Genomic DNA, 22,318 nt, shown 5'->3' on the forward strand with positions numbered 1-22,318 from the left:
CAGGGCCGTATTTAGGGGGCTATCTGGTCTGACCCCCCGCAAAAAATACGACTCATCAAAAAGTAAAAAATGCATATAAAATGTTTTTGAAATGTTTTGTATATATTTTACCCCTCTCTCCTCCTGAGCAAAATCTTGGATATAGCCTTGTTATACACCAATGTTTTTTTCTAGAAGGGCAGAAAACTATATTAAACCTAATTATTATTTAAAACATAATTAAATTATTTATAACTATTCAAAATCTAATTGTTTTAAAACTAGTGATTAAAAGCTTAATTATTTAAACCTATAGTGAGCTTAAATTGAATACGTTAATCAAACTTAAAACGCACAAAATCTTTTACTATTGAAGCAGAAATGAAACCCAGAACGGACAAAAAATACATAAGGAATCATATAAAACAAATAACCGACAGGTAATAATAAAAATGAATAAATAAATCTTATAACCAGTACAGCTTTTAATTAGATGTCAAGCTTAAAACGAACAAAAATCTTTTACTGCTGAAGCATAAATGAAACCCAGAATCAACAAAAAATACACAAAAAATAATGAAAAAATAAACATACAATAGGTACTGATATAAATATATAATATAATCTTAAAACGAGTGCTTAAATTGAATATGTAAATCAAGCTTAAAACGAACAAAAATCTTATACTATTGAAGCATAAATAGAATCCAGGACAAACAGAAAATTCATAAAGAATCATAAAATAAAAACATACAACAGACTATAATACAAATGAATAAACAAGTCTTAAAACGAGTGAAGCTTAAATTGAATATGTAAATCAAGCATAAAACGAACAAAAATCTTTTACTATTGACGAATAAATCAAGCCCAAAACGAACAGAAATTGTGTAAGAATCGTAAAAAACAAATATTCAACAGATACTAATATAAATGAATAAATAAATCTTAAAACGAGTAAAGCTTATACTGAATATATAAATCAAGCTTAAAACAAACAAAAATATTATACTGTTAAAGCGTAAATGAAACCCAAAACGGAGAGAAATTACACAAAGAATCATACAAAAAACATCCTACAGATACTAATATATATGAATGAATATATCTTAAAACGAATAAAGCTTAAATTGGATGTGCAAATGAAACTCAAAACAAACAAAAATCTTCTAATATTGAAGCGCAAATGAAACTCAAGACGAACAGAAATTAAACGAACAATCATAGCAAACAAACATCCAACAAATAATAACTAAAATGAATAAATAAATCTTAAAATGGGCAAACCTTAAATTGAATATGCAAATCAAGTTGAAAACGAACAAAAATCTTTCACTACTGAAGCATAAATGAAACCCAAAACGAACAGAAATTACACGCAGATTCAAAAAAAGCAAACATGCGACAGGTACTAATATAAATGAATAAATAAAACTTAAAACGAATAAAGCTCTAAACCCAAGAAGAACAGAAATTAAATGAACAATCATAGCAAATAATCTTGTTTTTGTTTTCACTCTCGTAATATGTACAAAAGGAAATATTTGAAATATAATTCCCTTTTAGTAAAATGCCAATTATGCAGTAGCTTTTAGACGAATGAACCCCCTCCAAAGCGAATGTGACCATCCCATCCAGAAATGCCTTATATGTAAAACTTCTGTAAAACTTCTAAAAATTGCAAAACTTCTAGCCCTTGCCCCAAGAGCTGTGGGTATTAAACCTGGAATATGTTATTTGACATTTTGACTATTTTGAACAAAATGGATCTCTCAAAACTTGTTTAACCTGGAGGCATTGTTAAATGACCGTTGGCTTATTTTTAACAAAATTAACGTCTCAAAATTATGATTCGATGCATTTGCAGGTAGGAGGGCGTGGGGGGCTAGTTACCCTCCGATCGCTTTTGACTCTTCAAAATAAAACTAGAACTTTCAATTTCCAATCAAATGAGGCTTCTTCGAAACTTATATGACCATCCCTTCCATAAGAACCTTATATGCTTCAGGGGCATGACTTACAACTTGCCCACCTGCTCTGGGACGTTGTGTCAACTCCTTAGGCATTGTTAAATGATCTTAGGGATATTTTGGAAGAAATGGGTATCTAAAATTACATCGCTTGCCCCCGCTGGGGGTTTGTATAGACTCTGGAGTTTTGGTATCTCGTCTTTGAAGTATTTTAAGCACAATGGCTGTCTCAAACTTTGGATCTGGTGCATTTGGAAAAAGAGGGCTTGGAAGGGATTAGTTGACCTCAATCAGTGTCGGCTCTTCAAAAAGCATTAGAACTTCCAATTTCCAATCGAAAAAGGCCCGTAAAAAAGCTTATATGACCACTTCCTCCACATGGATGTGAGCCTGTGTGTAAATAAGTGAGTTAGTTTGAGTGAGCGAGTGATTGAGTATGTAAGTGATCGAGTTTGAGTGAGAGAGTTTGAGCATTTGTGAGCCCCATTCTTTGCATAAAAAAAACGTTTGCATACCCACGGGACATAACTAAATCCTTGCTATGGAGTTCAGGGAGGCTTTGTCAAACCCAGAGGCACAGCTGTGTATCTTTGAACTGTTTTGAAGGAAATAGCTATTTCAAAATTTTGGTCGGATGAATTTGAGGAAAAGAGGGCCTGGGAGCCTAGTTGCCCTACAATCACTTTTGACTCTTCAAAAGGGAACTAAAACTTCTGATTTCCTTTAAAATCGGGTTCCTCCAAAGTTTAAACAACCACCTTTTCCATAGAAATCTTATATGTACCTGGGGCATAAATTAAAACCCTTTCCCCAGGACTCTGGGGGTCGTTTCAAGCTCCAAGTTTTTTTTTTTTACCTGGTCTTTGGACTATTTTGAAGAAAATAGCTATGTCTAAATTTTAATCGGATAGATTTGGGGAAAAGAGGGCATGGAGGGCCTCTATTCGCCCTTTCAATTTCGAATTGAATGATCCCCCTTCAAAGTCCATGTGACCACCCCTTCCATACGAACTGCCTGTGGGGTTAAAATAATAAATTAGAAAATATTGAAGCCATGTGGCCTTTACTATAGGCAACGCTACAGCGTTGCCTATGATTAGATGGTTTTCACTTTTTGCATTTTCAATATTTTGGGATGTATGAGTGTACTATTCCTCCTAGGTGCTTAGGTAAAAATTTTATTTGGAAGAGATAGTTTCCCATTGAAACGGATATTAAACATCGCGAAAAGCAATTAAAAAATAACTGATGGGAACATTATAGGTAATAGGGGATGAGAGTCGCAGAAAGTGTTTTGTATTATCCCTAGTTTATTTTCTTATACTTTTTGTCTTCAGTGAGTTGGTTTTTTAGGGCAGAGGGTGTCAAGATTTTCTTTAACGGAATTTGCGTTATTTCTTTTGACATTAGGGGTTTTTTTCTTTTTAGTTATACTTTGGGATATATGGGTTTACTACTCCTCATTGGGGCTTAGGCAAGGATTTTATTCGGCAGGAGTAGTTTTTCGGTGAAGTGGACGTTAAACGTGGAGAGAAGCGAAGAAACGTAGATGATATGACCATTATATGTAATAGGAGATATGAGTCACAGAAACTAAGAGATTTTGGAAGCATTAAAGGGTGTATCCAGGATTTTTTGTGGGGTTACTTTTATGAGGGGGGAATATAAAAAAAAACTTTAAATTCAATAGTTAGTTTGTATGTATTTTTGTTACGTTTTAACGTGTTGGACAAAAATTTTGTGGAGGGGGAGGGGCTGAAGCAGTAGCCTTCTGTACTCCCCTGCTCTGTATACGGCCCAAAGAGCATCCCTAGCTTACTTTTTTTTTATATTTTCGTCTTCAGTGGGCTGCTAATTGATTATTTGGATCTTTTTTCTTCTTGGTTTAGTGCTCTGTGGAAAGAAGTCAAATTACCAAATATTCGCATGACGGTTATTAACACCGGATTTGTGGTTTTATAACTGTTTTTGTTCTTTCTTTTGTATATTTTATCTTAAGGTTCGGTGATACGCATATTTGTGAATTCTCTCAAAGCATAATTTTCTTAATGTCTGCTTTTGAAAATTTTGAAAATTTTGTAGCCATTGAAGTAACTACCGTCTATTTAAGATTATATATTATCTTCAAATTACTCTGGACACATATTGGTGTTTTCTGGAACAGTATGACAAATTTACTGTAGTGTTGTAATTTTTGTAAGTTAAAAGAGCTTGAAACATTGCATAAGAGTCAAGAAAAATGGCTGTGAAGGATGTCGCACAATTGGGAAAAAATTCATTGCTGAATGAAAAAAAAAAGACAAAAAGAAAAACAAATAAAACAGTATATTGTTTCATTTCATTTTCATTAGTACTGTAAAAAACCAATGCAATAATAAAGAACAAAAGCTGAAAGAATAAAAGAAAAAGAAAAATACAAATACATCAGATATTATGGCCCCAAAAGCTGAGCTTGTAGAGGGTTCAATCAATGCTGCAACAAGTTCAAATGCAGATAAAAAAACTAATATAAAATAAAACTATACATCAATACATAACAAAAAGCGGCAAAACTTACGGACAAAGATAACAAAAGATACGGGAAAAGACCTAAATACTGAAATTTCACCACTGTCTAAGAAACCCACAAGCAGAATTAAACAATATTGGAAAATACATCTCGCACAAAATATCAGAGGGAAAAGAATTCCATAGGAACGCTGGGAAAAAGAAATTTGAAACGTGGAAGTCCAATGGATAGATGGGACTTCTGAAGGGAAAAGGAAATGTTTGAAGATGATTTTTTTTTTTGAAAAAATTACCCAGGCTCGTAGGAAGGGAACAATGTAAAAATTTATAAGCTAGGAGGAGACATTTCTTCTTTACCAGATAATCAAATTTTTTAGTAACAGTATCATCAACAGAGGAGTACCTTGGAGGAAGACCTAACACAACTTTCAGAGCTTTATTCCAGAGGTGTATTTTAAGAAAAGAAAAGGTCTATTTTAATATCTAAAAGGTGTATATTAAGAAAAGAGGTGTATTTTAAGAAAAGGTGTATTTTAGTAGAGAAGGGCATGCCACACCCCAAACAGAACAGCAATAAGAAAGTCTAGATTTGAAAAACGCATAATACACTGAGATCATTACCTCAGTGGGAAGAAAGGATTGAACTCTGTGGAGGACACCAACCTGGGGAGAAACAATACCTTGGAGATAGGAAAGATGAGGCTTATAAGAAAGTTTAGAATCTAAAAACAAATCCAAAATTTTTATTTCCTTGGTTTGTGGAATAAGGACATTATCAAAATACGAATTCAATGTACAAGGAAAAACAACCAGGGAGCGAAGACCCGCCTTTAACATTACTGTACCACTTTTAGACGCATTAACAACCATTTTCTTAGCGAGGCGCCACGAGGTAACTTTATCTATAACCCTCTGTTCTGATGATGCTAGGCATGACTCATTTCCAGCGCAAGCAAAATGTGTGTCTCATCGACAATGATCATGAATCGCACTCTTTCTGACATACGCACTTTTCTGACGTTTCTACGAAGTCGTTGATGAGGAGCAGAAACAGTAGGAGACCCAGAATCGGCCCCTGGGGATCTCCATTTCTTACAGGCGGACAGTGCAATTTGATGCCATCGATCTCTGCATACTGATAACGATCTGAAAAACATGGTTCAAACCACCGGAGTGACGCTCCTTTTATTCCATATTTTCTAAATCCCGAAACAATAACGGATGGTTGACCATGTCGAAAGCTTTGGAAAAATCCAGGAACAAACCGATTACCTCAAGTCCAATATCAAGGTTCTGTCTTATGAGCTCGCTTGCATGAGTTAAAGCGTACTCCGTGGACAATCAAGCACTTTCTGAAATATTAGTTTCTACGAAGTCGTTGATGAAGAACAGAAACAGTAGCAGACCCAGAATCGGCCCCTGGGGATCTCCATTTCTTACAGGCGGACAGTGCAATTTGATGCCATCGATCTCTGCATACTGATAACGATCTGAAAAACATGGTTCAAACCACCGGAGTGACGCTCCTTTTATTCCATATTTTCTAAATCCCGAAACAATAACGGATGGTTGACCATGTCGAAAGCTTTGGAAAAATCCAGGAAAAAAACCGATTACCTCAAGTCCAACATCAAGGTTCCGTCTTATGAACTCAGTTGCATCAGTTAAAGCGTACTCAGTGGACAATCCAGCTCTAGAGCCAGACTGAGAGTAGGATAATGCGTGGCTGCCATCCTCACACGTAACTGCCTGAAAAAAATCTACCATTCTGTTATACATCAACTTTTCAAGAATTTTTAAGAAAACAGGCAGTAGAGAAATAGGCCCATAATTTGATGTCTGAGATGGGTCATCCTTCTTGCAAAGAGGCATGACTCTTCCAATTTTATAAGCTTCTGGAACACAACCAGAAGAAAATGATAGGTTGAAAATATGCAACTGTGACAGAGATCTTGTCGAAACGGCTTGTTTCACAGCAAAGTTACACAATCCACTTCCATCCTCACTCGTAGATTTATTAGAACCAGACATTACCCTATTAACTTCTTCTGGAGAGCAATAAAGATTCCACAACAGATGGTGAACCAACTTCTGGCTCAGGCGAAACTGGAGGAACAGGTAAATCTAAAAAGAACTTATTGAATCTATTAACAGCTTCTTCTGTTGAAAACTCGGACTGCCCAGAACAGAAGGAAGGTGGAAGTTTTCCTCCTTTCCGCCTTCGGTTGATGGCCTGGTTGATGACACACCAAACCTTGTTGAAGCTTCCGCGACATTCATCAATCGTTTCTGGATATCAGATCGATGAATTATGATGAATCGATGGATCGACATATAATTATCGATGAATCGATGGATAATGTTTCAATATCGTTTCTGGAATCGTTTCTGGATAAAGAAAATATCGTTTCTTGGATGCGCGAATGAGAGTAGTGAGGTAATTCTTATAACACTTATACCTCTCACTATTGGACAGGTCATCACTCCCTAAAGCCTGTGTATAAATTTTTCCTTATTTAACGTTCACTGTACAAGCCCCATAGTTCGGCTGTAATTTTTTAATTGGCTTCACCACCGGAAATGTTTTATCCACCAAATACGTAACCAAGCTGTGAATCTTACAGCTGCACAATCCACAGCCTTCACCTCCAAAATACATTCCCAATCGCACAAGGAAAGCCCTCTACTGAAATTAGAAATATTAGTTTTAGAATAAGCTTGGGTAGGCGTAATAGAGTTTTTAGTCACATGATCAAAGATGGACAAGCAAAAACAGCGCCTATTCATTTTTATCAAAACAGTCATGAGAGTAAAAAAAAAAAAAAAAAAAAAAACTTCTGGATTCTATAAGTAAGAGTTTTACCCAAGATCAGTGTTTTATTGTGCAATAAATTGACATCTACGACATATAGGATGGTAGTCAAGGTGACACTTTTGTGGTCACTCGCCTCCCGATCGAGTGAGTTTAAGGATTTACCTCGTAATTTCTTATATTTTCTATAATTTCGCCTATATTTTGTTGTTTAAAGTTCTGCCCTTCTAAAATATCTCACCCCCTCCAAAAAAAGGCACGCGTGCCTCTCTGATAATTCTCACAACAGTAGATAACTTCGAAGACCACACTGCCTTTCCATGACGAAAGTAAAACAGTTCAAAATAGGGATGATACCTTTTTATTGACAGTGAATAGATATAAAATTATTTAACTGGATATTTCGAACACATATATAGTGTTCATCATCAGCAGTAAAATTTTACTGCTGTAGATGAACACTGTATATGTGTTCGAAATATCCAGTTAAATAATTTTATATCTATTCACTGTCAATAAAAAGGTATCATCCCCATTTCAAACTGTTTTACTTTCACAATAGTAACTCTTGGACCAAAACTTTTGGCTCAAATTTGGCTATTAGCCTATATACAGAACAACATCAAGGTGAATCCATAACGTATTATGTTTATTGAATTTATTTAAGCAGCAAGCTTCATTTTTTCGAAAAAGAAAATTTTTCAAAAAAAAATATAGCCTAAACCAAAAGATAAACCAGCACTCTCTTCGGTTTTTATTCAGAAATTATCGGATCAAATTCCAGCTCAGAATCGCTTAAATCGCGGTTATTATTCAGAGAAAATTCTCGCAAGTATCGACTGAAAAAACCAAGTAATTTGAAATTCAATATGATTTATGGCATAATTGCGTTTCCTTTCTTTCAGAAGTTCTGAAAAAAATACAGGTGTCAAACCCGGAAAAGATTTATATAAAAACGAATTTACATAAAATTTTACCAAACCAAAAAATGGTGGAATTTTGAAATTGCCAATTACTTCATCGCACTGAAATCCAGGGTAATTTGCACAACCTCAACCCTTTTTTTAAACACTTGTCAACGCTAATGATACGTTCCCCGGCATTGTTATTATCGGCAACGTGGTTTGCCATTCTTGCTGTCATTTTGAAAACGCAACACATGATTCTCGCATTATTCATAAGAAATGGTGGGAGATGTAGCATTCTTTGAAACTTGAACGTGAACCTCTAATTCAAAACAGCATTATCGTCAACTTGCTCATCATTGTCGTATTTTTATACCACAATTCTAAAAAATAAGGCGGTAGAAGTAACATTATTAGAAACTCAAACGTGAATCTCAAATTTGAAACTGCATTCTCCCAAATTTTAAACGATACTTTTGTATTATTCAGAAGACACTCAAGAAGTGAAATTAGGTTAATCCTAATAAAATATACCAGAATATGATGAAAATATAACACTTTGGTTTATATAAAAATATTTTTTGGGCTATATATTTGCACGTTAGGGGGTGTTGGGGTAAAATAGCCTAACCTTACCCCCCCACCACCAATATGCAAATATATAGCCCAAGTCCAGTCCATTGTACAAGTCCAAGTATTGTACAAGTCCAGGACATTCTGTCACTCGTTATTTGTCTTTGTTCCTGTGAAACCGGTTTTGATAGATCGTATATTCAGCAAAGTTCTCGAGTGTGTTCTGAATAATGCAAAAGTGCCTTTATATTTCCTGGTAAATGAAAATACACAATTTTTCTTATTTTCGTTTGTCTTTTCTCAGTATTTTTCATTTATACCAACTTTCAGATATAATAAAAGTGTAGCTTCTTGTAAAATTACTAATATTACCTATAGGTTTAGCCACTTGTTTCTTCATAACCTCTGGAACAGCAGGTATATGCAAAAGATGGAATATCCAGAAATTTGTGTGAAACAGAGTTTGCTACCCTATGTAGGATTGTACGATAAAGGGTTGTTGCTCGGGGCTTGGTATAGTTTTACATAAGTCAAACTCTGGAAAACTTACTGTTACCCTACTTTTATGGTTTCGCAGTTTAATAAACTTTTCCTGAAACCGACCCCAGTAAAAGGTTTACTATCGTCGAATTTATAACCATGTTTACGACCAGAAATAAAAACGAATATTGTTTCAATTTTACCAATCCCGGAGAGAGAGAAATTTTCGACGAATAATCAAAGCAAAACGCCTTATCATCATTCTTGTTATCCAAAATTTTTCTGCTAGGAAGGGTGCCTACAGGAAAGAAGGAGCGGACAACAGCTACTCCCTTAGAATATCAAAAATACATGTGTAGTGTAAAATTTTTTAATTTTCGAACAAAAAAAAAGATATTTTTTGTTAATTTTTTTTTACCTAGAAGTGTTTAGAATATGGAGAGGAAGATGGGTTTTGTTTAAGGAAACCAACTCTCCTTCTATATATACATATATATATATATATATATATATATATATATATATATATATATATATATATATATATATATATATATATATATATATATATATATATATATATATATATATATATATATATACTTTATAAACCTTGAATACATGCAACATCAAATGCTCGCAAAAATAGCTAACAAAAGATTCGTTTCATTATTCAAGTTGAATGAAATATGCCCCCGTAAATTTGTGAATAGGGAAGGGTTGGGGGTAAATGCCCTCTTATCGTGGATTATTGGTTTTCCAGTATAGGACAAATACCCATACCCTGCAGGCACCTATGCTGTGCTAATTGGTCCTTCAGAAAATATTGCCGAAAATAAGATATTTACTTCTAATTTTTTAGGTTTGTGACCTCGAATTTTGTAATTCCTTTTTTCCTTGGTTCACTTTGATACAGACCCAACACCAAGGTCTTACAACCAGGGTAAATTCATAAATTTCCTAAGGTGTTGCTTCCAAGAATGTTATTCTTTCGAAAGAAGGGGAGACATAACAATGGCGTCAATTAGGCGGCAAAGGCCATATCCAGGGGAGGCAAAGTAACCCTCTGGACCAAGGCCATATCCAGGGGAGGAGGGGTTATGGGGACTGAGCCCCTCCCCCAGACATTTTTGTCTGACTTGTAAATACGTAACAAAGAATGCATAAAAATAAATTTTGATGCGTTTTTCAAAGTTTTTTGTAACCTATCCTGCTCCAGAAAAATACATTTGAACAAAAATCCTGGATACGCCCTTGCTCTGGGCTTAAAGAAGTTTCACTACAGTGAGATCCGTTTTTAAAATGTTCTAAGGTATAATTTTTTCTATTATACATTTTTGTACATTTTGAATTTTAAAAAAGGATTATTTCTCACTTTTTTGTCCTATAAGCGATGTCTGGTCAACATCCTTTCTCCAAAGCTCAAAAATTTTTATAAAAAGGGTTGTTTTCTACATTCTTGTCTTATCCAGAATGTCTGTGATTAGACAAGCAAACAGAATTTCGAAGCACCCGATATTTCACTGGGCTACTATTCTGTGGTTGATCTCTTCTCAAAGACACTTGCTAAACAGACAAAAGTAGTGCCGTTAGATTCCTTATTTTATTCTCGTTGCAGATATTATGGTCGCTTTTCTGACAATGCGCTCCACCCCCCTGATAGTTCCAGCTCATGTTTTAAATCAGGATTTAAACAAAGTTGTGTTCTATCCCCCTTGATGTGAATCATTTTGATAGATTCTGTCTTAAGAAGTACAGGAAAGGTATTGAGAGACTACGGAATCAAATGGGGAAAGGAAAACTCTCCTGGACTTAGATTATGCTGATGATTTCAGCATCCTTGATGAAAGTGTGAGCAAAATGATGAACTTTTAGAGGTTATCTGAGATCAGGGTGCTAGAATAGGTTTGAAAATTACTATTAAGAAGACTAAGTCTCTAAGACTAGGAATGAGTGTAGATGAAAAGGTGACGTTGGATAACGTAAAGATTAATCAGGTGGGCAGCTTCACTTACTTTAGTAGTATTATTAGTAAAGACGGTGGGATCAGTAAAGATGTTAAAAGTAGAATAGCCAAGGCTCAGGTTTTTTTTTTCACAATTAAAAGAGTTTGGAAGAATAGGAAGATAAGATCTGCAAACCCAGATTAGAATATTGGAAGCTCCATGAATGACCGTGGTCAAATATGGCTCTGAAGCATGGGCGCTCCGAAAAGCGGATGAAGATTTGCTAGATGTTTTCCAGAGGAATTGACTATGAATTGTTCTGGGTACCCGGCCGACTGATCATATTTCAAACAGTAGGCTGCATCAAAAGTGTGGTTCAATCCCGCTTTCTAGGGCTATAATGAAAAAAAGGTTGAGATGGCTAGGGCACGTTCTGCTGATGAAGGATGACAGATTGCCCAAGTTTGTCTTTTCGGCCAACAATCTAGGGCTAAAGGGGAACCAGGTCGTCCTCGTCTGGATGATAGGATGTCATAAAGAAAGATGTAAAGGAAATGGGAACTTGTTGTGAGGGTGTAAAGAGGAGGCTTTGGGTAGATTTGGAGGAAGGAGGAGCAAGAGTAGCTGTGTTAGCCTCAGGCGGCTTGACACTGCGGTGAGTTGTTAGTAGTAGTAGTAGTAGTGATGACGCCATTCTTCGTAGTTAAAACGGATTTATACATTTTCCCCTTTATTAAGTTTAGTTCCACCTGAGTGAGAACAATAGAATTGTGATAAGTAAGGTGAGACTAATTAATCTAACCAAAACACAAAATATCAAACATCCCCCCACCCTGCAAGACCTTATGCCCGGGAATGATATTTGAAATTATTTTAAAAAGTGGATAGTAATGGAAGGAAACATGGTGTTTTGATTAATAGATATATGCTGCATTTCATGAAGTAGGAATTAGAGTAAGAATTACTAAGAATTAGAGTAAAAATTGAAAAGCAAAGAAAGAATTCTTGGTTTTGGCATTTTCTTTTATTTTTCTTATACACTCCTATGGTTGTATCTGGTAACACTAGTGGGGGGGTGCATTGTCAGAAGTGACCATGATATTTTAAATACTACTTTCATTTTTCTAGCATCTCTCCTTCAGATGAGGCCAATTCTAGTTTTGCCGAAACCCAAATTCATTGCGAAGCCCCTTCCTCCCTTTTCCGCATTTAAGACCCCTCAAGGAACGCTCACAAAGAAAAACCCTTCGTTTTTGCAAATATTCGAAATTTGAACATTTTGCAAACACACACTTGCTGGTCTAGTATTCGCTTCATTTATCAACAATTTTGATGTTCTCGTGGGTACAAGTAGAAAAATGACCTTTCGAACCTGCGGAGAAAGTTTACGCAATTTGAAGGTACCTTAAATGTCATGCCGTGGGTAGCTGGCAATTCCGCATTGTTTTGCTTTCTTTGAGTTTTTGAGTAGCCTCCGGGTTGTATACCGTATGACGGTCCACTAAGTACTTTGTAAATCTTGTAGCAGCATCAGAGTAGTGTATCTCAGGATCTGGTGTTTCGTGTTTATGTAGTGGATTTAAATAAGAAAAAAAGTTAAAGGGTAGGATCATATGGATGTGTCGCACTTACAACAAATTTGTATAATTTACCTAACTCAACTGAGATTCTAATTTTGGGCCTTTTTGTTGATCTTTGAAAGTCGGCTAGTTGATGAAAGCAAATGAAAATTCCCAAGAATGGATCCAGAGTCTAAATAATCCCTGGGAATGCTTTCGTTTGAGAATTCGGCGTCCTAGCTAATTTTATGCCATACATCGTTTCTTGAAATGCATACGGTCGCTTTAGTCACTTGTATGTAAGTGTGTATATATTTTATTTCCCATCAAACAAATAAGAATAGATGAGGTAAAAATAAAGAAAAGAAAATAACCTGTAAAACATAAACTTTACTAAAACAACAACTAAAATAATCGGAGCTTGCCACAGTAGACCTGTTTCTCGGCTTCTCAGATTTACTTCTAGCTCCTGATGCTTTAGTACTAAACTGATTTTATACTAAAAATCAGTATGTTTCCAAGGAGGGGCACGATGGAGATATTTAGCAAACTTTGAAATACACTTTATTTATCTTTCTACAAATCAGAGTTAGTTAGTGGAATTGTAAATTTTATGATACCAGACAATTTACAGTTATTAATATAAACATATGAAATTAAATTAGAAACGAAGGATTTTCAAGCGAAAGTGAGGAGCATAGTTCAAGTCTAAAACGAACATAAACTTTTCCGCATATGAGGGGGATCCCCTCTCCTTAATCCCCTCTCTTTGCGCTAAAATTTTATAGTGCTTAAAAAAAACTTCTCATTCCAGTTTAACGGTCCCTTCTGTTTGAGCAGTCGTTCTTAAAGAATTAGGACTAAAACTAAAACTTTAGCATAAAGAGTTGGGAGTTAGTCCCCCTTCTAAACGGAATAATTTCTGTTCGTCTTAAGTTTTCGTGTTGTTCCTTTCTTCCATTTGAAAAAAACTTGCTTTTTTTATAATCATAGGCAGCATAATAGCGCTGCCTAAGTAAAGAGCGATGTGGACACAGTGTATTAGGATACTTCGTATAGAAGAAGTTATCGTAGAAACTTCATAAAGGGCTCATTCGATTGGAAATTGGAGTGTATATTGCTCTTTTTAATAGTCGAAAGTGACTGGAGGGTAACTAACTCCCTCCCACGCCGACCATTTCCCCAAACACATTCAATCAAAGTTTGAGATAACCCCTCTGCTCAACATAATTGAAAGTTCCGGAGATTATGTCTGTGACGATGACACAGTCCTCAGGGCAAGGGTTGTAAGTTATGCCGAGGCGACATATAAGGTGTGTATAGAAAAGGTGGTCGTATAAACTTTGGAAGGGGCTCATTGGATTGGTAATCATAAGTTCTAGTATCCTTTTTCAAGATTCAGAGTGATTGGAGGGTAGATACCCCCCCCCCCCATTTACACACTTCGTATTTTCTAAAAATACTCCTGATATAGATTTTGAGGTGGCCATTTTTGGTCGCAGAAACTTCGAAAAATGGCAGCCTCCCCCACGTTGTGTTTTCCGCAAATGCACCTGATAGCAATTTTGAGATAGCTGTTTGTTCAAAAATGGTCCAAAGATCACATCATAAGGACTCTGGAGTGGACAACATCCCCCAGAGTCAAAACGAGCAAAAATTAACATAATTAGGGCTGATAACCCCCATGCCTTCTCAAGACCAGAACATAGTTTGCGCTTTACTGAAAAAAAATGTGTTTAAATGTTTTCTCTTTTGTTACGTTCATAAATAAAAAAAAATTATCAAAACTTTAAGAAATAAATATAGGTATATGTCAATTAAACTGACAATCCACGGTCATTTGTTTGTTTGTTTTTTTTTCAGTAAAGCACAAATTATTCAGGTCTTGAGAAAGCATGGGGGTTATCAGACTCGGCTATTTATTGCTATTTCTGTTCGTTTTGAGTTTTGTCTATTTATTGATAGTGATTTGTGGTTGTTTTATGCTTGGAAGATTATTTAACTTTATTTTTGCTCACTCCTGGTTTAATAGGCCTCTTAACTTTTCTTGGAAAAACTTATATTGTGGAAAAAGTTTTAAATTAATAATAACGAAAGAGCAATGCTATTTGAATCCCCATTCCACACTTTCCAAATGTAAAGGTGCAAGGCTACGATGGAAAATACACTCCAACCCCATAACCTAAGTAATGCACAAAAATTGGTTGATTCTGTGGGTTTGCATAACTTCTTGTAGCAGTTCTTTCTGTTGTTGGCGGTGAGGTGAGAGGTAGAAAATACTTCCTCCTATCCTTACTTGGGCTGTAAATTATATTCTCCTCTCTATTCTATTGCTCAAAATTGTTGTTAGTCCATAAAGAGTCAGTACCCTGGAAGGTCGAAAGGGTGAAGATAGCAGCTTAGTTTTACATTTCTGGAGGTAGATCCACTTCTGACAGCTTCATTTACCTACCTCAAGAATTATTTGTGTTAGCCTGTGTCTTTCACCAATCTATCAGTAAATCATTTAACGCACCTTTATTTTTACAACTTCATACAAAATCAAAGACTTATTCACTACACCCTCCTCCTCATTACGATTAGAAAAAAAGACGAAAAAAATGCAATCAATAAGTCAGACTCGGAAATTCCCTGTATTTACTTATTATTATATTATATATTATATTATATATTATATTATATATTATATTATATTATATATTATTCTATTATATTATTACTATTATATTATTACTTATGATTCAGCTTCTTGTTCCACCCCAAATTATTGCATTTGATTTTTTTCCCTTTGCAGTACCATTATTTAGGACAGGTTTCCTATTCAATAAGGGAAATGGGGGACACATTTTCTTTTATTGTTTTCAGAAAAAAACAAGATAATAAATAGTAATCTATAGTCTGTCTACAATCAGAACGACTTTCTAAGTTTGACAGAAAAATAAATGATTTCTCTATAAAATGGGCGTTTTTGTATCCCAGCTTGTAGCCTATTGTGAATAATTTATTATCAATGTTTTATTGCACTTTACTTTGTTCCGATTCTTTCAATTGATTTTTAGGCCCACTAAGTTTTGCACTGGCTTGAAGCCTAGACAAACACTATGTTAAAAACACAATCTACTGAAAATGGTTTAACTGACAACTGTGTCCCGGTGCATCTCTAAATTTAAGTCTTAATTGTCTTTTATTTAAATTATTATATATTATTTAAAAAATTGAGTTACATAAATTAAGCTTGATATAAGAACTTTAAAACCTATGAATTAAGCGTAATAGTTATCACTTTTATTTCTCCTTGCTTTGGTTTATTTTGAACAGATTTCTGATTCAATAAGAAAAATATGGGGCATATTTTTTTTTTGTTTTTAGAAAAAAAGCTAAAATTCCCTGTTATGCAATTGATTACAATTTTTGCAAATTGGATTTGAATTTCTGGCAACAGACTGGTTTGTTATTTTTTCAAGATTTCAATCTATTTTGATTATGCTTTATACTTGAGGTCATATCGGGTGTAACATAATGTTGCATATCATACGGATACGTGATATCATACAGCTAGAATCGAAAAGACCAAACCTGAATCAACTAAAATAAAAAAATAGTGATTTTTAATTATTTATAGTATTAAATATTTTAAATATTATCTTTAAATATTTTAGTTATTTTAATTATTAAATCTACTATATTGCTTATTTCTCTTTTCCTCCATTTGGCGAAAAAAACAAACAAATATTAATTTAGCCTATAATATAGTATAGTACCATGAAAACTTTTAGGCCTCCACTTTCAGACCAAAGCTGTAAATCCGACGAAAAAAAATAGATGCCCCTTTTTTATTATACATGCACAAAGGGAGTTAATCCGACGGGCTACCTGAGAAACTAAGCTTTTTACATATAAGAACATTTCCCTGGAAATAATCCTCTTGACCCCCCCCCCTAAAAAGCTTTGAGCACCTATATTCTAGGGCATATCCAGGATTTTAGGTTGGGGGTATGTATTTTTGGGGGGGTGATTTGGGCTACACCAAAACACTTGGAGAATTTTTTTTTTTGGGGGGGGGGGGTCAAACTCGGTACTCTCCCCTCCGAATACGGCCTTGGCTGTATTGTTTAAATTGAAATACTTAGAAAATTTGTATTTAGGCTACTATTTTGATTTTAAAACTATACATATTGTTATTTTTTAATACGTTGTTATAAATAATAAAATATGTACTAAATGTATAGTACTAACCTACTAAAAACAGGCAGATGTGATAGTTTAATAATCCACCCGCAGCCTATCTCAACTTGGGATAAAAGAATTAGTGTTCCAATTGTATTGAGTGTCTAGGGCTTAGGGTAAGTGCGACACATCTACTAAATTGGACGAGATTTGTTTTTGGGATAGGGATCTTAGCTGTGTTCTGATTGGTCCAGTGAAGTGCACTCCTTAGTGGATTGTTTAGGAGCTCTGTTAGAATCATTTGTGATTTAGAGGATCAAGTGGATAGAAAGGACTTATGGCACATGTTGCCGCGCTGAAATCGCAGAATCGTGCCGTTCGACGGGTAAGTGTATGTGAGCGCATGTTATAAACCTTTTTTTTTTAATCATGAATGGTGGAAGTACGGTGACTGGGAAATCTATTGCTGAAAATAACTGTTTCTGGCTTTTACGTGGTAGAGAATGATTTTGTTTTGGGCCGTCAAAAACTTAAAATAGGTAACAGTACTAGTCATAGATATTTTGAGGTCCGACTCTGGGAGGAGAAGCATCATATATGAATCTTGAAGAAGCTACTGATTAATTTATTCTTCCTTAATCCTTAGGTTTTATTGTTGCTGTCTTTTTTTCGTTTCCCTATTGTACTCAGGGGAGAAAAGGGACACCAATTAGATGGGGGGACTTCTCTCCGAATTTTAATACTACCCATGTTGTATTTTTGCTATAAAAAAAATACGAAAAAACGAAAACAAATTCCGCCTAGATTTTGAGAAGTACCTCCTTGTATCTTAAAAAAAAGAAGAAAAAGATCTTTGCCCCTATATTTGAGGATTGGTGCAACTTGGAGGAAATACTTTTGCATTTTCGTCCATTTTGGTTATTTTTCATGAAGGGCCTTAAGGCTAATCTAACAGGAAGGAGGGAAGCCAAATGTGTCTTTATGGGTATATACCTAGTTAAGAAGGTTTATTTGTCCAAATATAATCCTGTATCTTCCGTGGCTGGGGAGGGACTATAACAAAGTCTTAAGTGGCTGATAGGGTGCTTAAATTACAGTGATGCACAACTGATGTTTTGAAACTTAGAACTATCTCTTCGGAAATTATGAGGATTGTGGGTCCATTGGGTACCCTCTTGTTACGTCGTTATTCTCAATAAATCGTTTAAAATTCTATTTAGGAAATGAGAATAAAATTAGGCCGGGACAAGTAGCTCGGCTGTTTTTCAATTTATTCATTTTACTTAAGGAAAAGGGGGATCGGTACAAAGGACTCCAATCACTAAAAGGAATGGAAACGATAATCCGAAAATTTCCCAGGATGCCAACCTCCTTAAATTTGGATATGTCCTAGTTTTTAGCCACACCCGAGGCCACATCACATTTTAATGAGTGATAATTCAAGCCGGGGTAGAAAACACCACACATTCGCATAATATTATTCTAGCTCTTGCTGTGCTTTCAATAATAATTATGAAAATCACACAAGCAAAGTAACGTCTGACTACCACATTTAAAACGTTCCACAGACGCCTTAGCCGGTTTCTGAATAAATAATGTATAGCTGAGAACTATTATATTCATTATTATCATAATATTATTGTATATATTATGCTCAGGTATATTCGTATATACCTTATTTAAGTTTGAAATCTTCGAAATACCCAAAAGCTGCACGTAGAAAAATTAAAATTAAAAAATCTTAAAATTAAAAATCTCTCTTAAAAAAAATAAGGTAACAAATGGTGTATTACATTTCCTTTCAAGGAGCGAACAGACTGGGGTTTTTTCCCTTTAGTTTTTCCAACAGAAATTTCCTTTCTTAAATTCAGAGTAGGTTAGTGTTTTGATTCAACTGTCAACTTTGGAATTTCACTATCTTTCAGACAGGAATATATAGAGGGCTAGCTTCAGCGTTTCCCTCTCACTACGATATCACGAGAATTGTTCCTCTAATTTTTTGTATTTTGCGGCTAAATCAACTGTTTTTGATGTTTTTTTTATTTATTTTAAATTCCCTTTTTTTACTTGTGGGGTACCTCTGACTACCTCCTCTTCCAAAATTTAAAAATATTTAAAATTTTTACTGCAAGTACCATTTATATGCTTCTAGTTTGTTTTTTTATTTGTGCTCCCCACGAAACCTGCCGTCACGAATTATCTTCCGTCAAATAATATCACAAAATTCTCATGCAGAGGTAACTTGCAGCGTTATATTAAGAACTAACATAATTTTATCAAATCTAAAGAATATAGATAAAATGTATAAAAAACAACTAATGTCGTCAAAAAATGTTGAATAGGCTTGTGCTCACATATTTAGTTTAAAGGGCCCCGGGAATTTAAAAATAAAATTCCCAGGGTCCTAGGGGACCTTAGTCTAAGTAAGTAAGTATCTATTTTGTCATTTTAAACTTGAGAGGTTTGGGCTCTCTAATTTTACACACCAGAACCAATCAGGTGAAATTTAAGTTCTTTTTATTGGCTTAAAATTCTACACAGGCCAAAGGTGAACCACTCAGGTTTTAAAAGGGCAGTACTATCTGGCTTCCCTTTTCTGACGTATGCTTGCGAATTAACGTGACTGGAATACGGAAATACGTTCGAGACGTAAGCCAATGAAATTAAACCACACTCTTTGCCATGGAGCTATAGGGAAAAATTCTGTTTTCTGTTTTTTGGAGTAATTTATGTAAATATTTTCAGTAAATTCTTATTCCAGTGAGTTTAGTTTTGTCAGCTTGAAAGTACAGACTTCAAAATTCTGCTACCATAGGAGGGGGGGGGTGCACAAAATTAGTTTGACTTGTCTTTCATCAAAAACGTGACATGACTAGAAACATAGACACACACAGTCACAAGTTCAGGAGGCTGGAATCAGAAAAAGGACTCCCTCTGTCGTCGTTTTTCAGGTTTTTTTTTCGCGGGTTCAATTAACTACACAAAACATATTCTAGTTTTTTCATCGGTAGAAAACTATAAATCTATAGCTGTGTCAATTTATAGCAGATTGTAGACAATATGCAATTTTTACCGAAGAAGACAAATTATATATATATGTGAAGGAAATCTCAAATGTTCATCAAAATTTAAGAAGTGCTAAGTTGATGAGACGTAGTGTTTTTGCTAGAAAGAGTTGGGGCTAAACTAACTTTCTTCCTTGATTGTCGCCGAACTGCAATTCATAGCATGGCCATGCCCAGGGGGCTAGTGGGTTTGACCTCCCTGAAATGTTTGTCTGACTCGTAAAAACGGAACAAAATGAATATAAACATTTTTCACATTTTTTGTGCACCCCCTCCGAAGAAATTCTTTTTACCCCCCCCCACAAAAAAAAATCTCGGATACGGCCCTGATTGATAATATGGGGTCATTTTGGTCGCTTATATTTGAGACCAATTCCTATTGTGTATCTCATTTTTCCACTTCCAATTGAGCTGTGGGAGTGACATGTCAATCAAGTGTTAATGAATATGCGGTTGATTCGGGATGGGTTATATCAACCCATTCATCAAGTACTTTGATTGACTAGTCATTTTGACGTCAATAAGACCACTCTACCGGAGTGGTTCATGTAGACGAAATTTGTTCTTCATTTTTAAGCTTCTTGTGTTCTACTGAAAATAATAAACTCCAAAAATACCCTCAAGCAAACAGAAACGTAAGGTGGTACTTGCATTATTTGGGTATTTTACAGATTCAGAAATTGTGCTTACCTCTTTTCTGTTGCATTTGAAGCCCCCCCCCTGTAGACAATGTTCTAGGAATTTATAATCAAAATTCTATCTCCAACTTAACTACTTTTTTTTTATTTTCTATATCGACTGCGTATTGTACAACTCATGATTTTATCATTTGCTTATTCAACATATATGTAAATAATATGAAAAAAACTTCGTTCTCTTAAAGAGTTAAAGAGGCTGCGTCCCAAAGTCGAACCTTAAAACGTACAGGAATTAGGAGAGGCAATTGGGGGGCTGCCGCCCCCCAAACCCCCCGCTTTTAAAGACTCTTATGTACAGGTTTTTTGTTGTGGGGGGGACTTCATTGTTACTAATTACTAGTTTCGGCGCAATGGTTCTCCTGTCCTCTTGTGTTTAACATTTTTCGAAGTTATTCCATTATTCATTCATTTCAATTTTTTGTTAATTAAAAGAGGGCCTTTCCGAAGCCAAGAGCGGGGGGTTAGGGGGACGGCAGCCCCCCAACTGCTTCTCCTAATTCCTGTACGTTTTAAGGTTCGACTTTGGGACGCAGCCTCTTTAACTCTTTAAGAAAACGAAGTTTTTTTCATATTATTTCTGTAGGCTTTTCTAAGCTAGAAAATCGGGGGGTTAAGATTTCCCAAAGAAACTTTCCAGGAAAATTACTCGGAGAATTCCGCGTCGAATGAGTCTTCGTACACCCTTCGTACATTCCTGTACGTTTTAAGGTTCGACTTTGGGACGCAGCCTCTTTAACTCTTTAAGAAAACGAAGTTTTTTTCATTTTTTGTGAAAAAAAAAACCGCCCAATAGGGGACTTGAACCCTTGACCCGAGGATTATAAGTCCCACGTCCTACCGACTGAGCTAACCACCTGCATGTGTGCAAATATAACTTTTAAATAACTTTTAAAAATTTCAAATTAACATGGACTCTTATGGAGAAATGGGTTAATTAAGTGGCTAATGCGTGGTTTCTGGAAAACATAGAAGGAGTTATCGGATCGAGCTGAAATTTCGCGGATAAGCTCCTGGGCCCTAGGGGACCTTAACTTGTGAATTTCAGCCCGATCGGACAACGTTAAAGAGGGGCTGGGGTTGGTGGGTCAAAACTTTCGGCCAGATTTTCCCCATGAAGGAAAAGTCGGAGGGGGATGAAATTTGGCAGGTTTCTTAGTTGGAGCTCGGGCTACGAAATGCATCCCTCCTCATCCCTCTGCGACTACTGGAACCGAAGATCGCTTAACATTGTCGTGGTTCGCCTCTTTATAGAGGCACGAGTGTGCCTCCTTGATATTAGTTCCCTGATTTCTCTTAAACTTTTTACAATTCGTATGCAAAGGGTGTATTTTTATTTTTGAATATCCAACCAAAACCATTTTCTGTTATCTAACCCAATTCCTATTTAAGTAGTGTATCTTTATTCAGAGAATAAATCTTCATTATTTCACGTCTAATATTCTCCCGAGAAAAGTAAATCCAAATTTACTCCTGGCGTAGCGTAAACATAGGGAGGCATTTATATTGTTTATCGTGTTTTACCGATACAAAATATTACTCCCCTTTTTCTCTTAAATTTGAAATCCCCACCCCTGATGTAGGCTATGCTATTCCTCCCACCTGCTGATCAATCACGATTGAAGCGTCCTTTGAGTGAGCTTTTAGCCAAAAGTCAGT

The 22,318-nt window shown here is 35.4% G+C and overlaps 1 protein-coding gene across 1 annotated transcript in view; it reads left to right on the plus strand.

The window, feature by feature from the left end:
• Nucleotides 1-22,318, plus strand: part of LOC136033194 (rhophilin-2-B-like) — a 140,510-nt gene that overhangs the window by 25,089 nt on the left and 93,103 nt on the right. The window lies entirely within an intron of this gene.

The sequence above is a fragment of the Artemia franciscana genome, chromosome 11 (assembly GCF_032884065.1).
Source record: "Artemia franciscana chromosome 11, ASM3288406v1, whole genome shotgun sequence".
Classification (NCBI taxonomy): Eukaryota; Metazoa; Arthropoda; class Branchiopoda; order Anostraca; family Artemiidae; genus Artemia; species Artemia franciscana.